The sequence below is a fragment of the Erithacus rubecula genome (genome assembly GCF_903797595.1).
Source record: "Erithacus rubecula genome assembly, chromosome: 8".
Lineage (NCBI taxonomy): Eukaryota > Metazoa > Chordata > Aves > Passeriformes > Muscicapidae > Erithacus > Erithacus rubecula.
The window spans coordinates 36,256,115-36,256,411 of NC_136659.1; positions in this window are offsets into that span (position 1 = coordinate 36,256,115).

Consider the following 297-nt stretch of genomic DNA (forward strand, 5'->3'; position numbering starts at 1 on the left):
ATGGGGGCTCAGGGGGCTCAGGGGGCTGGGGATGGGGGCTCAGGGGGGCTGGGGGTGGGGGCTCAGGGGGGCTGGGGGTGCCCAGGAGCCGGGCAGGACTCAGGGGGAGCTGCAGCAGCAGGAGCAGCCCGACCCCAGCGCATGCAATAACCGTGTGCAAGCTCGTCCGTGGCATGACCCCTCCTCTATTTACACCCTGTGCCCCCCCAGCCTGCAGGGTTCCCCCAGGGGACAGGAACAGCACCCACTGGGGAACTTGCAGGGTCAAGTTGAGCTTGAGTTGAAAGCATTTTTGGG